The 21,682-nt window shown below is 41.8% G+C and overlaps 1 protein-coding gene across 2 annotated transcripts in view; it reads right to left on the bottom strand.

Moving 5' to 3' along the window:
* Positions 1-17,555, bottom strand: part of MRTFA (myocardin related transcription factor A) — a 191,670-nt gene extending 174,115 nt beyond the window's left edge. Inside the window, exon 1 of one of the 2 annotated variants that reach the window (XM_057316567.1) lies at positions 17,321-17,555. The gene's annotated coding sequence lies outside the window, so the exon portion shown is untranslated. The other variant, XM_057316566.1, reaches the window with a different exon arrangement.
* Positions 17,556-21,682: the final 4,127 nt, after the last annotated feature.

Here is a 21,682-nt window from a genome sequence, read left to right as displayed (position 1 = left end):
ACTGAAGCTGGAAAACCACAGGAGGATGAAGAATGGGGTATTTTCTTGCAATGGTGCTGCAATTATTCGTCCACCCACTCATTCAACAGAAATCTGAAGACCTATTATGGGCCAGGCACTTTTGTAGTGTGCGCATGTGTTGGGGTGTACAGATCAGCTGTTAGATACTGGCTGACCTCAACCAAATTTGGCACACAAACATCTTGTGTTTCCACAGAATGTTGACCAACAGTATTTTTTTAAATCAACTTTGATGTGTAATTTACTTACATTAAATTGTCATAGTAAATTGTACATTGATGTATAATTTATTTACAATAAAACGCACCATTACAATAAAATGCTCCCATACATAAAATGTACAGTTCCAACGAGTTCAATGAGTTCTGACAAATGCACATTTTTGTGTAATCACCACTCCCAATCAAGAAAAAACATTCCCACCACTCATGTCTTTTTGTAGTCAATCTTCCCCCCCCCACCCTAGCCATAAGCGACCACTGATCTAATTTCTATCACTATAAATTAGTTTTGCCTATTCTACAACTTCAAAATAAATGAAACCAATATGGAATGCCTGGGTGGCACAGTCGGTTGAGCATCCAACTCTTGGTTTCCACCTGGATCACGGTCTCGGGGTCGTGGGACCAAACCACAGTTCGGGTTCCACGCTCAGCATGGAGTCTGCTTGGGATCCTCTCTCCCCTCTCCCTCTGCTCCTCCTGCTCATGCTAATAGATAAATAAATCTTCAAAAATTTTATTTAAAAAGTGAAACCAAAATAAATGTTACTTCTCTCAATGTACTTTTTGAAATTCATTCACACTGTTGTATGTATCTTTAATTCACCATTTATCCACAGTTTGTTTACCTAGTCACCTGTTGACAGTATTTGGGTGGTTTCCAGTTTTTGGCTATTATGAATGAAACGGCTATGTACAGTCACATGGTCTTTCTGGGAATATATGTTTTCATTTCTCTTGGGTAAAAAACACCAAGGTGGAGGATGGCAAGGTTGCATGGTGAGTATGTATTTAACTTTACAAAAAAACCTGACCAGTTGTTGTACTTTTCATACTCCCACCAGCAACATACATGAATTCTAGTGTTTCACATCTTCACCAATACTTGGAATTGTCCATATGTTTTTTATTTTATCTATTTTAGTGGGTTTATCTACTCTAGTGGGGATGAAATGGTATGTCATATAGTTTTAATTTGTATTTCCCTGGTGACTAATAATGTTGAGCATCTTTTCACATGCTTTTGGACATTCAAATATATTTTCTTCTATGAAGCATCTATTAAAACCTTTTGCTCATTTTTAATTGGGTCATTTGTCATATTTTGAGTTTTAAAGTTTTTTTTACATATTCTAAATATAAATTCTTTGATGAATCTATCTATAGATATCTACATATATATATAACGAAATTATATATATGTGTGTGTATATGTGTGTATAAATATTTTCTCCCAGTCTGTAGGCTTACATTTTCATTTTCTTACAGTGTCTTCTAAAGAACAGAAGGTTTTACTTTTGATAGGTCTGATTTACCAATTTTTTCTTCCATAGTTAGTATCTTTGTTTCCTAAAAAATCTCTGCCTACCTCAAGGTCACAAATATTTTCTTATAATTTTTTCTATAAGTTTTATGGTTTTAGTTTGTATGCTATGGCTATGAGCCATTTCATATTAATTTGTGTGTATGGTGTGAGACAGGTACTGAGATTCATTTCTTTACATACAAATATCCAATTGTTCCAGCAACATTTGTTGAAAAGACTACCCTTTCCTCTACTGAATTGCATTTAACCCTCTGTTGAAAAATCAACTGACCATACATGTGTCTATTTCAGCATTCCCTACTGTGTTCCAAAAGTATCTATTTTTACACTAATACCACACTGTCTTGATTACGCTAGCTTTATAATGTCTTGAAATCAGGTAATTTAATTCCTCCAAGTTTGTTCTTCCACTTCTAAATTATTTTGGTTATTCCAGATCCTTTACATTTTCATGTGAATTTTAGATTCAGCATGTTTCTACAAAAAAGTCTGCTGAGATTTTGATTGTGAACACACTGAATCTTTATAGATTATTTTGGGAAGACTGGACAGCTTTACATTACTGGGTCTTTCAAGCCATGAATGTGATAAATCACACATTTAAGTTTTCTTTAACGTCTCTCAGCAATGTTTTGTGGTTTTCAGTCTAAAGATCTTATTTATATTTAACTAAATTTGTTCCTAAGAAGCTTTTTTAAAGATTTACTTACCGATTTTGGAAAAAGAGAGAGAATGAGTGGGAGGGGCAGACGGGAAAGAGAATCTCAAGCAGGCTCTGGGCTGAGCACGGAGCCCAATGCAGAGCTTGATCTCATGACCCGAGATCATGACATGCACCAAAACCAAGAGTCAGATGTTTAACCGTCTGCACCACCCACACGCCCCAAGAAACTTTTTAAATTTTAAATTGGTTGCTAATATTGTAAAGTAGAGAAAATTTACAATTAAAAAAAAATCCAGATTTCTGGCTTTCCTTGAAAAAAATCAAGGGATCAGCAATTGTGGGCCTACACCCTCACATGTCAGTAATATCCTAGAACTAAAAAGTGGCAACCCTCTTTAGACAGGGCATGTCCTCTCCAATTTGCCACAGTCTTACCACTCCTCATTAAAAATCCCTGATCTACACAATTCCATTCATTTTAAATTACCTGCTTGGAGCCTATATCCAGTGAAACAGGGGAAGAGGCAGGAGTATAATATAATTATATTTGCATTTTAAAACTCTGACTTCAGTGTGGAGAATTGATTAGTTAGGGTCAGAAAGAAGAAGAGAAGTAGTAAAACTAGGTAAGAATTTATTGATGTGGTCCTGGAAAGTGCATAACTTGGACTAGCTAGAGTGACTTCGGTAGAAAAAGGATATTGACAAATAAGATTTGTCAATATTTCTGGAGTGATTACCAACCGAAACTGATGATGGAATGGATGTGAGAGGACAGAGGCAGATGTCAAAGACGACCTGTCAGATTTCTGGCTTGTGTAACCAGCTGGACAGAAGTGCCATTTACAGAAATGGGGCACGCTGGAGCAAGAACAACTCTGGCAGCAGGAAAAGAAGGCTAAGAATTCAATTGGGAATATAAACTTGGGATGTCTATGAGACCTCCAGGTAGAGGTGGCAAAATGACTTCTGTTCAAAAAATATGGAAATAAACATTTGGGAATCATTATCAGACAAGTAGTTTTTAAAACTATGGGACTAGATGAGATATCCTACAGATAGACAATAAGAGGGCTTGAATCTAAGTCCTGAGAAGGTTCCATACTCAGAAGCCAACATGAAGAACAGCTAGCAAAAGATAAAGAAAATATAGCAGGAGAGGCAGAAGGAATGAACAAAGTATTAGATGAAAAATTAGAATAATGTCATACCAAGGATATAAAATGGCTTTAAAAAGGTGATCAACTATGTTAAATAGCACATGAGAGGTAAAATAAGAATGAAAATGGCTGTCCCTACATTCAATAATCTGCTCAAAAATATTTATTAAGCACCTAAAATATGCTACGTACTGCTGGTGTTGAGGATACAGCAGTAAACAAAATCCTTGTCCCTGTAGAGACTATGATTTAATGGGAAGAGACAAACAAAAACCAAACATATACTGGGGCACCTGGGTGGCTCAGTTGGTTAAGCATCTGCCTTTGGCTCAGGTCATGATCTCAGGGTCTTGGGATCAAGCCCCGCATAAGGCTCCGCACTCAGCAGGGAGTCTGCTTGTCCCCTTCCCGTTCACTTTGCCCCTCCCTCCCACTTGTGATTTCTTGTTCCCGCTCGCTCAAATAAATAAATAAAATCTTTGGGGAAAAAAAATGTCAAGTCCTGTGGAGAAAGGGACACAGAATAAGGGAAATAAGGACTGCCTCAGATTAAGGAGTAAGGTGGTTTTTTTTATATCTGATGGTCTCTCTAATGAGACATCTGAGCAAAGATCTGAAAAAAAGTGAGGAAGTAAACCATGTGGAGATTTAGGGAAAGAGTATTTCACGTGGAGAAAAGAGCAAGCACAAAGACCTGGTATGATCCAGGAACGGCAAGGAATCCAGTGGGATTACAGCAGAGTAAGCAAGGATGAAAGTGGCAGATCATGGAACTGACCCTGGAAAACAGATCCTAAGATCTATAATTTATGTGGAGAGCAGATCACAAAAAAACAGAACAGAAACAGAGAATTCAGTTCAGAGGAAGCTACTGCAGTAATCCAAGCAAGAAATAATGATGATTATGTGATGTCAGTTGTATGGATCACTTGATTACGCTACCGTCCCCACTTGTTTGAACACTAAGTGTTGCTGTGAAGATATTTTGTGGATGTGATTAATATTCATAATCAGTTGACTTTAAGTAAAGGATAGGGTCCTAGATCATCCAGGTGGGCCTGATTCAATGAGTTAAAAAGCCTTAGGAGCAGAACTAACATTTCCCAGAAGAAATTCTACCTTTGGATAGCAAATTCAGCTCAAGACAGCCTAGCCTATGGATATCATACCTGCTCATCCAGCCCCTATATCATGTAGGGAATAAATCTTTAAAATACATCTCTTAATGTATATCTCCTACTGATTCTGTTTCTCCAGTTGAACCCTGATATAGATTTTGGTATCTGGAAGTGTTCTGTTTAAATACTTAAAAATGTGGAAATGGGGGCGCCTGGGTGGCGCAGTCGTTAAGCGTCTGCCTTCGGCTCAGGGCATGATCCCGGCATTCTGGGATCGAGCCCCACATCAGGCTCCTCTGCTGGGAGCCTGCTTCTTCCTCTCCCACTCCCCCTGCTTGTGTTCCCTCTCTCCCTGGCTGTCTCTCTCTAATAAATAAATAAAATCTTTAAAAAAAAAAATGTGGAGCTGTCTTTGAAACTGGATAATGGGTAGAGGCTAAAGAATTTTGAGAAGCATAATAGAAAAAGCCTAGGTTGCCTTCAACAGACTGCTGGTAGAAATATGGACATTAAAGGCACTCCTGGTGGGAGCTCAGAAGGAAGTAAGAAGCACAGTAGGGAAAGCCTACATTGTTTTTAGAGAATACATATGTAATCATAAACAGAATGCTGGTGAAAATATGAACATTAAAGGTGCTTCTGGTAATGACTCAGAAAGAAATGAGGAACATTATTGGAAACTGGAAGACAATCTTTTTTATATAGTGGCAATAAAACTTGGCTGAACTGCATCCAGTGGTTGTGTAAAAGCAAAATTTGTAAGTGATAAACTTGAAATATTTAGCTCAATTTCCAAGCAACATGCTGAAGGTGCCAGCCCAGCTTCTTCCTGCTGTGTACAGTAAAATGCAAGAGGAAAGATAAATCGATTGGTGAAATGTTAAGCAAAATAAACCAGGACTTGATGATTTTAGAAATCCTCACCTTATCTAGACCACAAAAAACACTAAAACAAAGAGATGCATTATTTAAAAAGCACTGCCGTGGAAAGAAAGCCAAAGATGTGGCTGGACAACCTTTTACTAGTGCTGACGGTATTACACATACAACTGGGGGATCTCCTCAACCAACCATCTAAAGAGAAGCTACAAACAGAATGCTATTCAGGAAATATCTATGGAGGACCCTCTCGTCTAATGATAAGAATCCCCAAGACATACAAAAGAGACCCACAAGGTTTCTGAAAATGTTATGTCAGCAGAAACACTGCCAACTTGGCCTGACAGAGAAAGAAAGAGAATGAAACTAGAGAAAGCTACTGAACTACCAAAATTCTACAGCCAAGAAATAGGCTAATAAAACTACTCAGTTGCGAACATGTACTATCCTTTGAGAAGTTAAGATAGACACTAAAAGCAAAGGCAACAAAAGTAAAAATAAATTAGTGGAACTACACCAAACTAAAAAGCTTCTGCACAACAAAGGGACCCATCAACAAAATGAAAAGGCAACCTACTGAATGGAGGAAAATATTTGCAAGCCATATATCTGATACAGGACTAATATCCAAAATACATTTTTTTTTTTAAGATTTATTTGACAGAGAGAGAGACAGCCAGTGAGAGAGGGAACACAAGCAGAGGGAGTGGGAGAGGAAGAAGCAGGCTCCCAGCGGAGGAGCCTGATGTGGGGCTCGATCCCATAACACCAGGATCACGCCCTGAGCCAAAGGCAGACGCTTAACGACTGAGCCACGCAGGCGCCCCCCAAAATACATTTTTAAAAAACTCCACAACTCAATAGCAAAAAACCAGTCTGATTTAAAAATGGGCAGAGGATCTCAAGAGACATTTTTCCCAGAGAAGACATACAGATGGGCAACAGGTACATGAAAAGATGCTCATCATCACTCATCATCAGCGAAATGCAAATCAAAACCACAACGAGACACCTCACATCTGTCAGAATGGCTATTATCAAAAAGACAAAAAATAACAAGTGTTGGTGAGGATATGGAGAACAGGGAACATTTGTGCACTGTCGGTGGGAATGTAAATTTGCACAACCAGGATGGAAAACAGTATGGAGGAGGTTCCTCAAAAAATTAAAAATAGCACTACCGTATGATCTACCACTTCTGGGTATTTACCCAAAGAAAACAAAAACACTAATTTGAAAAGATGTATGCACCCCCATATTCACCGCAGCATCACATACGATAGCCAGAGATGAAAACAATCTAACTATCCACTAAGGGATGAATGGATAAAGAAAATGTGGTATATATAAATATTATTCAGCCAAAAAAAGTGAAGGGGGTCAAAAGGTACAAATTTCCAGTTATAAAAATAAATTAGGCATGGGGATGTAATGTACAGCATGGTGACTATAGTTAACAATACTGTACTGCATATCTGAAAGTTAGTAAGAGAGTAAATCTTAAAAGAAGAAAAAATATAACTATGTACAGTGACAGATGTTAACTAGACTTACTGTGATTTTTAATTTAGATTTTATTTATTTGTCAGAGAGAGAGAGAAAGTATATAAGCAGGGGGAGAGGGAGAGGGAGAAGCAGGCCCCCTGCTGAGCAGGGAGCCTGATGCAGGACTCCATCTCAGGACCCTGGGATCATGACCAGAGCCGAAGGCAGATGCTTAACCAACTGAGCCACCCAGGTGTCCCTATTATGATCATTTTGCAATATAAACAAATACCAAATTATCACAATGTACACCTAAAACTAATAATGTTTTATTTCAATTATAACTCAATTTAAGACAGAAAGAAAGGAAAAGAGAGAAGAAAACTAGAGCTGAACCTTGAGCCCACAAGCTAGAGCCCTGGGCCCAGAGCATGGAGTCTAAAGCCACACAGGATTACTCCTAGGCTTTGAAACGTTAATGGAATTATCCCTGCTGGATCTTGAAATTGCTTGGGACCAGTGACACACTTATTCCTTGTGGTCTCTCCTTTTCGGAACAGGAATGTCTTTACCTGTCCCACTACTGTATTTGGGGAACATATAACTTGTTTTCTAGTTTCACAGGTCCACCAATGGAAAGGATTCTTCCCCAAGATGGATCATACCCAGAGTCTCATGTACACCTAATCTGGAGAATTTATACGATGAGATTCTGCACTTTTGAGCTGATGACATGTAGACGAGATCCTGACCTTGAGCTGATGTTGCAGCGGGTTAATATTTTTGGGAATGCTGGAATGGGATGAATGTACTTTGCATGTGGGACAAATGTGAATCTTTGGGGGCCAAAGGACAGACTGTGGTTAAGAATGAAAAGTGGCTCCCTAAAGATACCAACATTTCCCTGGAACTTGTGTTATCTTAAATAACCAAAAAAAAAAAGGGAGGGGGTCTTTGCAGATGTGATTAAGTCAAGGATCTTGAGATGGGGAGATTATCCTGGATTATCTGGGTGAGCCCTAAATGCAATCACATATGTTTATAAAAGGGAGGAAGAGAGAGATTTCACAAACACAGAGGTTTAAGAGATGTACACAGAGATATGAAGATGCTGCCCTTGCAGACTGAAGTGATACTGCCGCAAACCAAGGAATGCTGGCAGCCACCAGAAACCGGAAAAAGTGAGGAACTTACTCTCCCCTAAAGCCTCCAGAAGGAATACATCTCCGCTGGTGACACCCTGATTCTGGCTCAGTGAGACTGATTTCAGACATCTGGCCTTCAGAACTTTCAGAGAGTAAATTTGGGCTGTTTTAAGCCACTGGGTCTGTGGTGATGTTATAGTAGCCAGCCATGGGAAACTAAACTCATCTGATGGCTTGGACAAGGATTACAGTGGAGGTGGTAAGAAGTGATCAGATATGGATATATTTAGCAGACAGCTGGATTCACTGATGGACTGGATATGAAATGGGAAAGGAAGAAAAGATGATGCCAAGGTTCCTGCCTGAATAACTGTAAAAGTAACCATTTTACTAAGCTAGGGACAACCCACTGGCTCACCAACATGCAAGTCAGTGGTAGCCTCAATGAAAACTGTTTTGGTAAAATTTGGGGCTGGACATCAGATTACAGACGGTTAGAAAATCCAGAGTACTAGGATTTTATAGTATTATAATTTACTTTGAATATTGTTATGCTGTCTTTCTGGTTGTTATTCATCTGTTTATTACCTTCCCCTTTACCTAGCTCCAGTCATTAATGGATCAAATAGTATTAATAAAAAGTTAATTAATTCTCAAGTGGGCCAAGAACTAAGTTTATGACACTGTCCTTTAAGGCAAGGGAGGACAGGGAAAGGAGAAGGGGTGGGTCACTTTCATTCATTCAACAAGTATTTATTGAGCATCTATTATATCCCATGCCAAGCACAATGCTAAATGCTGAGAAAATAGCAATAAAGAGACAGACATGGTCCCTGCCCTCATGAAACTTATAAGAAAAACATAAGTAATTACACAATTATTTAGCTGTAATTGTAGCTACTGCTACAAAAGAAAAATTCTGGGTGTTAAGAAAATTAACATGCACAGAATGATTATGTGCTAAATGCTTTATACGTAACTTATTTACCTCTCACAACTAAACTATGAGGAAATAGAGATTTGGCAAGATTAATTCCCTTGCCCAAGATTACACAGCCAGTGAGTAGTAGAACCAGACTGAAAACAGGTGCATTCAACTCTGAACTCATCACTACTATCTCCAAACAGTAGGAAAATCTACTGTGCTTTTACGAAAGAAAACAAAGAAGTGGCCAGAAGAGGTAGAGATCATGCAGGTAACGTTTTGAGGATCCTTGCTCTAGAAAGAGCTTTCTAAGCTCACTTGATGAAGGTGAATTTTGGAGGGTATTCAAAAATCCCTTAACACTCTCCAAATAGAACAAAAGGTTACACTATAATTAACTCAGTTTTATTTAGGCACCCAACAGGTTATTAAACATGATGAAAATAAAATGTCATTAATACCTTGCCCAAATTGTACAGGTCATGCCCAGTTTTCATACAAATTGTTTCTGCCAGGCTCACCTTCAGAATCAGTTTTCAGTAAAAGTGGTAATAAATAAATAAATAAACAAACAAATTAAAGGGGTCAATTTTGCTACAGAGTGACTGATTTAGGAAAATGACTAAGTAGGGGCGCCTGGGTGGCTCAGTCGTTGAGCGTCTGCCTTCAGCTCAGGGCGTGATCCCGGCATTCCGGGATCGAGCCCCGCATCAGGCTCCTCCGCTGGGAGCCTGCTTCTTCCTCTCCCACTCCCCCTGCTTGTGTTCCCTCTCTCTCTGTCAAATAAATAAATAAAATCTTTAAAAAAAAAAAAAAAAAAAAGGAAAATGACTAAATAATCATTTTACTCAATGTATACAAAGATGCATAACAGATATTACACAAATGAGCCACACTACCCTATGATGTTCTACTGCATAAAGGAAAGCTTCAAATTTATTTAATTTCAAGTCAAATCACTAATCTACGATCTTCATTGTATTCTTGGTTTCCTATTCCCACCATTCCAGGTCTCCCCCATTCTCCCTTGCAAAAAAAAAAAAAAAAAAAAAAATCTGAACAGAAAGAAAATGTCAACAAGAATATAAAATGATCACTGAATCTACAAAATGGAGAATTTAAAATACCACCACATCTTTGCCTTCCATGCCACCTTATGGCATTAACCTGGAATATTAAAGAGTGAAAAGCTCCTGCATGGAAGCTTTAGTTCAACTGATTTTCCATAAAAAGTGATTACCCCAAGTAACAGAGATAAGAAAGAAAATGGTCCTTGCCTTTCATTTCTAAATTGTTTTGAAAGGCCAGACAATCAATACTAGGCAAATGTAAAAAGACTACTTTAAATACAACCATCATATAGCGGCACCTGGCTGGCTTAGTCAGTACACCAGGTGACTCCTGATCTCCGGGTCATGAATTCAAATTCCACGTTGGGTGTAGAGTTTACTTACTAAAATAAATTCAAAAAATAATCTTACCAAACAAACAAAAAAATACATCCATCATATAACTAAATACAAAGTCAACAACAAAGCCAGTTTCACCACAAAATCGTAACACCACTCTCAACCCAAATCAACATGGTGTGTCCTAAAATATGAGAGGACAACTTGCCAAGTTCCTGTAAATTCTGTGGTAGTGAAAATATGTACAAATTAACCACGATTAGGAGACTTTGGCATCACTTATGCCATTTACAGTTACAAAGATAACTGAAACACTGACGAAATATGTTTAAAATTTGGACACTATAGTATGTCCTTATTTAGTATTTATTGAGTAATTTAGGATGTGAAATCGCTATTATAGCTTTCTATTTCGGGAATGGCAACAAGATACATATAAGGAATACTGCAAAGAATACTTTGAAAGCTACGACACCTTGATTACAACCATAAAGAATTCTCATACTAAATTTTCACAAACTATGCAAAAGACAGTGAACAGGATCAGACATTTACTGCAAGCAAAGTTAGGCACTTCATACCCATTATCACAGGGAGTCAGTATCTTTTAATTCAAAAAACAGACAGGGATGCCTGGCTGGCTCAGTTGGTGGAACATGTGACTCTTGATCTCAGGGTTGAGAGTTCAAGCCCCACATGGGGCGTGGGGGGCCTACTTAAAAAAAAGAGAGATAGAGAGAACTTGGTTTGTTGCAGGTTCTTCCTAAATTAGTGAATCTCTCCAAGCTTCTCTTTCCTCATCTACAAAATGGAGCTAATACTACACAGAGCTGCTGTCAAAATTAATAAGGTAGCACAACAATGAGTCCACTGTGACTCCATGATCCTTATAACAACTTCATGTTGTAAGAATCATTAACCCCATTTTATAGATGAAAAAACTAGTCACAAGAAGGTTAAAGTGGTGAGTCTATGGTTACACAGCTATTGTCAGTACCTAGCTCTGTTCATGACCTTACACTTGACATGTTACTTCACTAGTTATTTTACTCTCTCATACTACGGCGTTTATAAATTTTTTTTCCAGTTACACCCATTATGTGTTAAATTTTGATATCAGAATAAAAATTTTTCAAAGAATAAAAATCACCCATAATTCCCCCTTACATTTTAGAGGTCAAAGACCTATAAGTATCCCACCCATCTTCAAATTCAGTAACAGGGTATACATTCCAGATTTCAAAATGAGCTATCCAAATTACTTGTTACCAGGACTCATATAAACAGGGAATGATTTCTAAAAGCATATGAATAAAAGTGACTAGGAAAGCAAACAAATCAGATATACCACAAAAGTAAATATTTTTACTAAAGTACCTAAAGAAAAGACATTTTCACAATGCTCAATCTTCCAAAGATTCTGCAGATCGTTACTACTACGTGAGCCAGTCTTAAACACAGGGTGAAGAACTTGCCCAAGCTCAGCCGCTAGATTGTTGTGGAACCTCAAACCACTTACTTCCTCAGTGCCTCTGTTCAACTAAACAATGAGAGTTGGACTGAAGTCCCTGAACCACAGAACTGAAGGCAACTTAGGCATTTAGCTCCACCCAAGGCACCTGGCAAATCACCCAATTCCTAACACCTGCAGAGACATGGAGTTCGATGATCTTCCCTCTTCACAGAAGTGACAGACTTAGTGTGAAGAATCTCTGAGGATTCTTTTGTGACTCAAGTGCTCACTCTGGTATTTTTACCATGGGTCCTGGTTCCACCACTCAGCTCTTCTGAAGATGCACCTGTAAGTACTCCTTCTGGCTAAACCCATTCTGCAGACAGAGGGACAAGAGAATACAAGATATCCTTCACAGGCAACTGTGCACCTCCTGAGGTATTGTTGTTAACTGTGGAGTTCAGCTAAATAAAATCACTGGTTCACTCTATTTGTGAAATAAAAATTATCTAAACATAAGTACTCAAACTGGAAAAACTAATGCTGAAGCAGCAAATGATTACATTTAAATGACTGACATTTAAAAGCCTCTGAATACTCTTATCATTCCACATTCATTCATCTCCGACTTGAATCTCATTCACCCATGGTCAGTTCTGTGCTACTGCCCAAAATGAACAATGATGATAATGATGATACATGTGAACCTGTTCCAAGGACCTGGCATATTTTTAACTTATTTAATCTTTATAGCAGCAATATAAAGCAGCCACCATTATTATCCCCATTTTATAGTGAGTTACCAAGAAGATGTGGTTAAGAGTATCACAGTCACACACCCAAGGTCACACAGCTAGCATGTAGTAGAGGTAGGATTCCAGCCCAGGAAGTCTGGCTCTAGTATTTATGCTTTTAACTGCTTCTCTATCACTCTGACAAGTTACTGATCTCCTCAATAACAGAAAAATTACTCCACCTTCACCTTACACACAGAGATTGTTTGTCCTTAGTACCAATGCTGGCCTAGACTACTTACAACATTTCATACAGCCCCAATTCACTTCCACATATTATCCTACCATGTTGAGGGCACACAGTAAGCACCAAATAAATACCTGTAGGTATCTGTTAAAAAGAGTTAAATCTTTCCCGGGGCGCCTGGGTGGCTCAGTCGTTAAGCGTCTGCCTTCCGCTCAGGGTGTGATCCCGGCGTTCTCGGATCGAGCCCCCCATCGGACTCCTCCGCTGGGAGCCTGCTTCTTCCTCTCCCACTCCCCCTGCTTGTGTTCCCTCTCTCGCTGGCTGTCTATCTCTGTCAAATAAATAAATAAAATCTTAAAAAAAAAAAAGTTAAATCTTTCCCAATTCCCTCATTTTCCTAAAGGTAACCTTTCCCTCCTCTGAATCCTTCCCTCCTCTCCCCCAGCACTTTGTACCTTCTTCCAACACTTTTCTGTTCTAATCTACCCACTGTGGTAGCCAGCCTCCAATATGGCCCCTAAGGATTCTCACCTCCTAGTATTCATACCCCTATGTAATCCCTTCCCACAATATGTGACCAACAGAATACTGGAGAAATGATGGTATGTGACTTCTGAAGCTAGGTCATAAAAGACAATGCAACTTGGTCTCTTGGATTACTTGCTCTGGGGAAAGCCAGCTGCCATGCCACGAGGGCATTCAAATAGTTCTATGGAGAGGCCCACATGGAGAAGAATGGAGACCTCCCACCAACAGCCTACATCAACTTGTCAACAATCTGAGTAGCCACCTTAGAAGAGGATACACCAGCCTCTCTTCAGATGACTGCAACTCCAGATGACATATTAGTGCAATCTCTTGAGAGACCCTGAGACTGAACCACTGCTCAAGCTGCTCCCAAATTTCTGACTCACAGAAATTGTGAGGGATAATAAATGTTTACTGTTATCTTAAACACTAACCTTTGCGGTAACATGTTACGCAATAGATAGCTAACGCACCTAGTCTCTAAAACTCTAAGTTCCTTAAGAGCAGAGACTGTTTCCTTGATTCTCAAAACTCATTAAGGCTTTAAATAAACAGTGCCTATATCTGAATGGTGTCAGTGGGTCATTCCCTTTATTCAATGTTCCTTTTCTTCCAACGCATAACCATTCTATAAACTACCTATATGGTATATGCCTATGCCGCTTCATCTGTAATCTGTCAATGTCCTCCCTCTTTTCTTTCAAAGACCTTCTGACCTCCTGACCAAAATTTTTTTTCAGACGAAAATGTTCTATGCCAATCAATTCTAACTATCAACCCTAGCATTTACATAAACACAGCACTCACTGTAAATATATATTCACATTCATCTTTTCTTCAACAAGTATTTACTGAGCATCTACCATGTCCCCCCAATTTTTTTTTTTTTAAGATTTTATTTATTTGTCAGAGAGAGAGAGAGCACGCACAAGCAGGGGGAACGGCAGGCAGAGGGATAAGCAGGCTCCCTGCTGAGCAAGGAGCCCCATGAGGGACTCAATCCCAAGACGCTGGGATCATCACCTGAGCCGAAGGCAGATGCTTAAGTGACTGAACTGCCCTGGCATCCCCCAAAAATTGCTCTTGAAGCTGAGAATAAAAGAAACAATTTGCCTTTGTGGACCTTACAGTTCACAGTGGTCTCGCTAAATATAACAATCTCTGTTAGTATGACTTCAAAATTCTAATTTCCCCTTTCGTAAAAATTATTCAAAACCCTTTTACCCTTTTCATTTTCTATTTAATTGGCCATACATCTGCACATCCCTTTATACACTTAAATAAATATTTAAGCCACTGTCTCAAGAAAAGTCCATACCTGTTTAACAGCTTTGTTAAGTGCCCCATATAGAATCTCTATGTATCAATGTCTTCCATTAAATGTTTCCATGAACCACACTTTTTAGCAAATGTCACACTTACAAAAGAAATACCATTTGATAGCCTTTATTATACAAGTTTTAGCAACTCTAAATCAAATATGAACATTTATTTCACAGAAAGTAATTTGTAACTGATGTAGTAAAATGACATATATAGCTGGAACTGTCTCACCTCATTTATATTTATTTCTACAGAGTGTTCAAAGGAAAAGAGCATTCACACTTCAAGTCAGAAATTCAAGTCCTGGCTCTGTCACTAACTGTGTAACCTTAGACAAATAACTATGCTGAGCCTCAGTTTTCCTGTCCTAAAATGGAGGTAAAATCTACCTCATAGGGTCATTGTGAGAATTAAGTGGTAACATTAAAAGCCCAGCTTAATGCCTATTACATAGTGGGCATCAAGAAATGTCAGTTTCCTTCCCCCTCCCTAGGGCTTATACCTGCTGTGAAAAGATCTATCAGGAAACCTTCCAAGCTCAGTTACTTCTGTTTGGAATGATCTTCCTCTTCTCTTCATATAATGAGTAAAGATTCAGCTCAAAGGCCACCTTCTCTTTGAAGTACAAAGGGAAAGCTCCCTTGACCCTCCCATACAGTTCTGAAGTTTATTTCAGTGTGTTACAATTATCTGTCACTTTCTGCCTCTCACACTAGACTGTGAGCTCCTACAAGCAGGGACCATACCGCGCTTATTCCTATTCCGATAACCTTGGCTTTTAGAAAAAACACCTGGCAAGGCACCTGGGTGGCTCAGTCAGTTAAGCAGCTGTCTTGGCTCACTCAGGTCATGATCTCAGGGTCCTGGGATTGAGCCCCACGTTGGGTTCTCTGCTCAGCGGAGAATCTGTTTTTTCCTCTCCCTCTGTGCTCTCTCACTCTCAAATAAATAAATCTTAAAAAAAAAACAAAAACAAACACCTGGCATGTTTTGGCCAGGAACAAGTTTATTGAATGAATGAATGAATGAATGAATGAACGAATGAAGTCATTACTTAAGTAGTACCCAAAGCTAGTACTGAGTAACCCAAATTTCATGGTTTTGCTCTTTATGGGCTGAGATGCTGTTTCATACCTCTTTTGAATCCCTTCCTCATAGCACTCAGTAAGGGACTACGGATGTGGCAAGTCTGCAATCAATACTTTTGGATTATGGGATACATCTTACTCTCCCATCTCACAATTTTACCCTAAATAAAAAACTTAACCAAAGAAACGTGACTTGTGAAAGCCTTTCTAAACAGGGTCTCTTCTTAACAGTTACTGGCAAAGAACTGAAGCCAATACTAGAACGGACTACAGTTTTTCTTTGCATGTGTTTTTGAAAAAAGCAATAATGGCTTGCCTGTTTCTAAATCACTTCACTAAGAAACTATCATAAAACCCTCTGATTCACTATGAAAACGCAAATGACATTAGGCAAAACTTAATTTAATAACTTTCAGCCAAGAGCTCCCCACCCTGCAGTCCCGGGGCTGTGTGCCAGCTGGCTGTACCACCTCACTCCTGGGAGGTGGCTGCTTTTCAACAGTAAAACTGCTTAAGTGAAATTTGTGGAGTTTTTTGGGGTCCTCTAACATAAAACACGTGCATTTCACTTTTTACTGAAAATAATGAGTATGCTACAGGCTTTGGCTTCAGGTAGAAAAGATCTTGAAAAATCTCAAAAGCTGACGACCTGGGGACACTTCAGACTTCTTATGGACTTCAAAGTCTTGTAAAAACACATAAAGCTAGGTGCAATTTCTTTATTACATTTCAGTGATATCTTTCACATTCCTGTATACACACACCTCATGCCAAGTACAGCTGGTAAGTAGTCAAGTGTCCACCGAACTGCCTTTTAGTTACGCTATCTATATAATAGAAAACAGAGATCCTGACAAAACCAAGTTGGGATGGTGCTTAAATACAAACTGATCTACCCGTCGTTCTCAACTCACAACGACCCCCTGTAGTAGGCATTATACCCATTTTCCTGATAAAGAAACTGAAGCCCAAGATGACACAGCTAGCAAATGACAGTTTGGAGAGTCTGACCTGAAAGCTCCAGCCCTAGCTACTCAGAGAATCAGTGTTTTCCTGCGGTACCGGCCATGGTGGGAGGGGTTATCAAAGTATCCTGACAGACACTTTCTTAGAGGGTCAAGTTCTTGGCCGTCAAGTTTCAAATGTGCCAGAGCCCTTACACCTGGCGGCACTCCGGTTGCTGACACAGGCATCAACAAGTCCAGGTGAGGCTCCCTTGCCTGATAATTCTAGGACTGCACATGGATCCTGAGGGTCTGCACAAGATCCCGGGGAAAGCGCCCGACACCGGGTCCCTACAGTCAAAACACACCCGGGTGTAACGGGTGTGGGACACCACCCCCTGCAACCCCACCGGCGCTGCCCGGCCAGACGGCTCACAGGTGCACAGCCGCGCCCCGTGCCGCCCGCCCCGGCTGGGCGACCCCGGCCCGCAGGGGAGGGACGGGCAAGGCGAGCGGCGGCGGGCTGGAGGCCGGGCTGTGAGGCCCGCTCGGCCGGACCCCGAGGGCGCGCGGCGGGGTCGCGAGGAGAAAGGATGCTCGGGGCGGGGCCGCGGTGGGGGAGGGGTCCCCTGCCCGGACTCTCACTCACCGCCTCGCGCTCCTCCCAGCCCGGGCTCCGCGGCGGTCCCCCTCCGGCTCTCACCGCGCGCCTTCCCTTCCGAGGCTCAATGTCTGGCCAGGGCGCACGGAGCTGGGGAGAAGTCTGCGCAAGCGGAGGCCGTGTAGCGAGCGGAGCCGAGGGGGTGGGAAGGATGGAACGGTTGCTCTCGCCGCCGCCTCGGACACCACAGACACGGCCGCCGCCGGCTCTTCTCAGCCACGGAAGCTGCGGCCCCTCCCACCACACCCGCCTCCCACCTCCCACACTGCCTGCTGGAAGAGTGACAGTGGAACTGACCAATCAGAGGCCTTGTGGAGGCTGGGCCCAGAGGACTAAAGGGAGGGCGGGAAGGGAGGGGTGCGAAGGAGATGAGGACGGCGGCGGGACTTCCTGTGACTGACGGCCCAGCGCAGCCAATGAGAAACGAGAAGATGACCTCATCGCTAAGGGAAGTCTGGAACTCGCCAAGCTGAGGCTAAGAGGTGGGAGGAGGTCGGCGACCAGTCGGAGGCGGGGCGCTGGGGCCTTAAAGAAACCGAAGCCCATTGGTCACCCTGTCGAGGGAAGGGCGGCGGACCCGGCTCAACCTCGACAAGTTGCCAAGGGGTCAATGCCGCGAGCTCTTAACTGCATTAATCCTCCTGACCCAACCGGATCCTTCTAGGGGGCTAAAGGGTCCTCGCCTGGGGCGGTAAATTGATTACTTCACTTTCACGCTTCCCAAAAAGAGGCACAATAAATTCCACATTGGCCCAGAGCCCTGAATTCCCGTTACAGCCCCCGCCCCACCGAGGCTCGTCGCCTCGTTTCTCTGAGTCAGTTTCCCCTAGGGGAAAAGGGAGGATACTGACACCTACCTCCCCCTCCCTACCTGCCTAGAATGTTGAGGTCATCAACAGCAGAAGTACTTTGGGCCTCGAGAAGGAAAGGGGCTGAATGAACCCAAAACCTCTCCGGAGACTCCAGGAAGAGCATTTGTAAAAGAGAGGGTTTCGCTACGTGACTCCCGACGACTCCTGCAATTGTAAAATTCTAAAATGCTGATGTCCTACTCTTTCTGGCACCCACTCATGTAGCAAAGGTGTGTGTGTGTGTGTGTGTGTGTGTGTGTGTGTGTGTGCGCGCGCGCGCGGGTCTCCTGCATTAGGCGCAGAGGCCACACATGGACCTGGTCCATGACTTCAACAAGGAGAAAGCAAACCTAAAGGAAGAGAGAAACAAGTAAAGCTAGGTCTGCTGTGGGAAGTGCCTTGGTTCAGGCACTTGCTCCCCCTCCTCCTGCAATGGGAGGGAGTCCAGAAAAGGAGAAATAACTCCAACTTGGCGGGTGGAAAAGAGGGGGAAGTGCTTTCCGGAAAGCTTCCTGGGGGTGGTGTCGCTGGGCAGGGCTGGAGGGAGGAGTAACAGTAGCTAGAGGAAGAAGGGAGCTAGGACATTCTTCCAGGTTTGGGGAGGAGCAGTGCCAAGGCACAAAGACTGGCAAAGGGCAACTCACTCTCTGCTCCAGAGTAAACTCTTACTATGAACTCCTGATCTCCCCCAGAGCTCTTCCACGACCGCCTATTGGTGTAACTGTCAGAGGAAGTGCAGGAGAGAATGCCTCCTTCTCTCTCCTCCAATAGCTGCAAAAGCCAAAGTGGCCCTGGGTATTCCCACTTATTCATCTATAAGTCAGCTTCAAGTTCAGTACCATGTACTGGTCACAGAATCTTGGAGTTCAACATGATCCTTGTGGCCCCTTAGTCACACACCTTACCCCCCAAGGCAAGAATCCTTCCACAAAAGACCAGATAAAATTATTTATTCAGCAAATATGTCTTGAGTAAGACACTGGTGCTTTCACCAAACTGGGGGGAGTTAAGGAGATGATGAGGTGATTACAACACCAGGCAGCATATCCGCAGTGTCGTGATTAACAAGAGGACACCAAGGTGCACCTAGAGGAGAAAGTACTCTGGTTTGAAATTGTTGGGGTGGGGCAGATTTCCCCAAGACAAGGTTGGGGTGGGGCATGGCAGATAGTGTCTACCTAGACACAGCCTTTACGAAAAAGCCAAAGCAAGAAGGAAGCACGAGCATATTTAATTAGTCATGGTAAGAGTGATAAACCTAATTCTGGCTTCCCAGGCATGGCAAGTTTACCACCTCTCAAATAGGTCTATTCCTTTTCTGGACAACTTAACTTGTAATTCTTTTGTATCTATATGCATGTACAAGCTACTTGTTTATTTATTTACACCTATATGTTTTATGGATAATCTACATCCCTCTAATCTCTGAACCTAGGTCCTGTTTATCTCCTAAAGCTTCACAGAACATGTCTAATCCCTCTTCATCATGACAGCATTCCAAATATTTGAAGATGACAATTATGACCCCCTTTCCATACCTTCTGCCCATCCCCAAAACAATAAGGATTAAGTCGCTTTTTTTTTTTTTTTTTTTTTTTTTTTTGCCAAATTATGGTTTCCATCCTAATGAGTTCATGTAGACATCTTTCAGTTTGTCAAGATCTATTGGGAACATGTGTTATTTTTGTCCTTCCAGCAAACATTCTCTTTCTTCTGGTAAGAGGGGCCTTATTTCCTTTAGGGAACCAGTCCTTCCCACTGTCTGTCCATATGGCTGCCATGGGGCTGATTCACTACTCATCTTTCCAGGGATAGCACTCTGCCAGTCCTGACCAATCAGAGCACTATTCCCTCCTCCCTATGCTCCCCCCACCACCATTTGCAATGATTGAAACGCATGTGGCTCAAGGCAGTCCAATCAGAATGAGTCCTGGGACCTTCGTTGGCACTACCCATATGGAGAAGTTTCCTTTACATTGAGGCTGCCGAACTCTCTGGCTCATCCCCTGGAGTTGACCAGGAGGACCATGAAAGAACTTGCTCGAGAATACATAAAACCAATACGAAAACGAATATCAGAGCTGAGGTACAGATAAAAGCTACAACAGACAATGACTCTGAAAACCTGGATCCAGCTGTTTCCTGGCTATTTGCTTTTGTAGATGTCTTTCATCAGGATCCTTAGAAACAGAGCCTGGAAGGGAGATCTGGGAGTGGTATCTATTTGGGGGGAATAACCCGTAAGGGAGGGAGTTGAGCAGCACAGGAAAAAAGAAAGAGTGAAGCAAGAATCAGCTTGATTTTGCCTTGGCCTGATCCTCCACGGAGAGCTCTGGCATAAAACCACACCAAGGAGTTATCTCCCCATGAGGCATCGGGCAGCTTTGTGTACCCAAGCATGAGTCAGCCACTGGCTGTAAGCCATCAAGGAGTTAAGGTCTCCAAAGCTGCTCCCTTCAGCTGAAGGCAATTCTCTGGAATTTCGGGCATCTGGGAACCCTTAGCTGCCAACACTCACAGCAGCTGGGGGATGGGTGCACTGGCCCGTTAAAGAGATCTACGTGGGGCACCATTTGTGCCTTCTCTGTAGGCCTGTACGTTCTCTTCCCGATTGGGTTTCTGTTCCTTGCCACCAAAATGGGACCACCTAAAATACTCAGGTGAGATCTGACCACCAGAGCACAGTGAGACTTCAGCCTTCCCTAATCTGACTCCCTACAACCATGAGCACACTAGATGGTTGCCTTAGCAAATTTAGAGACTGCACTGACCCTTTGGTTCAAATTGACTTTATAACCATTTCCTACTACCCCTTTTCCTTTAGAGCTTTTTCACTACAAACTGATACTAAGCAAAATTCACCCTTTCTTGTACTTCTATAATTAATTCTTGGCCACAAACACAGGATTTCAAGCTTAACCCTGCTAACAATGAGCAGCTAGTAGTCATTTTGTCCATTTCCATCCTTTGCTGCACCTTGCTATAAGCACATGCTGATTCAACTCTGTCACTGCTGAAACTGGCTACCACTTCTCATTCTGTTGCTATTGCTGAAAGGGGCAAACTCAATGACAGAAACCTTCAGCAAACTTCTAGAGACCGATTTTCCCCTCCTTCCCACCTGCTAATTCATACTCTTGGGAAATTTTCTCCACTTGTCTCCTCTCTCTCTTCCCGGAGAATCTCTCCAAAGGTGTTTCCTAGGACTTGGCCGGCCCCAACCTCAGCACAGCCTGCTCCTTTGTTTCTTCTTAAGTCTTCATTCAGGTTGGCCCCTCTGCCTAAATGTCTTCCCTTTTCACTTTATCTAATCAAATCTTGGCTCACATCCCTCTTGGCTCACACACTCCAGGAAGCCCGCCACTATTCCTCCGGCCTAAATGGATCTTTTCTTTCTCTGACAATCCATAGTTCTGCTGTGCCAAGCACAACACTAAGCGTCCTATATGCATTGTCTTATTTAATCATTGTTGTGACCCTGAGGTGGGTGCTGTTACAA

Source organism: Ursus arctos, unplaced genomic scaffold (genome assembly GCF_023065955.2).
Source record: "Ursus arctos isolate Adak ecotype North America unplaced genomic scaffold, UrsArc2.0 scaffold_21, whole genome shotgun sequence".
Classification (NCBI taxonomy): Eukaryota; Metazoa; Chordata; class Mammalia; order Carnivora; family Ursidae; genus Ursus; species Ursus arctos.
Note: the sequence above shows the minus strand (reverse complement) of the source record. Positions and strands in the feature narration are given on the sequence as shown.